Source organism: Anoplophora glabripennis, unplaced genomic scaffold (genome assembly GCF_000390285.2).
Source record: "Anoplophora glabripennis isolate ALB-LARVAE unplaced genomic scaffold, Agla_2.0 scaffold194, whole genome shotgun sequence".
In the NCBI taxonomy this organism is placed as follows: Eukaryota; Metazoa; Arthropoda; class Insecta; order Coleoptera; family Cerambycidae; genus Anoplophora; species Anoplophora glabripennis.
In genome coordinates, this window is record NW_019416622.1 from 362,732 (window position 1) to 363,880 (window position 1,149).

The window sequence follows — 1,149 nt, forward strand, 5'->3', positions numbered from 1 at the left end:
TTTATAAGGTATAAGATTTATATTTAGCTAACAAATAGTGTAGTGAGTTATCATTTCAACAAGATTGGGTGTAGACTCGTTTTAATAAAAATAATTATGCTGATTTACTCAATATTTTTACAGTGTAAATACCTTCCATCGCTGTAGCTGACGTTACTAAGCAATGTTATTAAGAAATTGCTTGCTTAAGTAAATGTACGAGGAACCATATATCAACATAATTTAATAAACCATTTACTCCCATCCACTTAAGAAAGTACTGACATTTGGCTGATTTTTCCTTTGCAATAGTTTAATGCGTGTCATAAGCTAAGTGCTAATTTTAGTTTGAGTCAAACGTTGCACAGGATTTCTCCCTCAGTATGGGGACCGTTTACGAGTCTCCTTGTTTTAATTAAATCAAGGCGGCACCTCGTGTTCTTTTACAAATTATACCCTATTTCTGCTTTGCCGCGTTATTATATACACGTTTGCCTTCATTAGATATATAATTTTATACCCAAGTTTTACATCCACTCAACCGTATGTTCCGAAATGGTTGCAGGTTTAACAGTAATGTAAATAAATAAGACACAAGTGATCCTTAGATGAGCGGTCCTTGATGTGAAGAAGATGAATCTTGGCAGAGCAAATCTTACTTTTTTAAAATTATGTTACTTGTCAGAAAAAATATCCGATTAAGATCCCCCTTTTAAAATATTGTAAGGTAATGTCGTGGATTTTGATTGGTGTCTCATTCATTATTTCTTAGCATGTAAAGGAGATCGTACATCCTCACATTTATATTGGTTTGAGCGATGTTTCCTGGGGTCTCCATTTTCGCCTGGGGAACTGGGATGTTAGTCACCTGCTTGGCTGCGATGGAATAATTTGAATGATCGGGAATTTCCGCCTTCACGTCAACCTCAAAGGACCCTTGAATTAGATGCTATCAGTTTTCTTCCATGACGAGATTGCTTGGCCTCGGGATAATTGTCCATTTTGTAACTAAAGCGCACTTATATTGCGACATGCTTTAGTTCCGCTTTTTGCGTTTTGTTTATGTGAGGTTTCAACTGAACCTTTGCTTTTGCACTGATCAGTTAATTTTAAGGGACCACAGTCGATTATGGTACTCTTGTGTATTTATCATCACAGTCTATGTGTTCT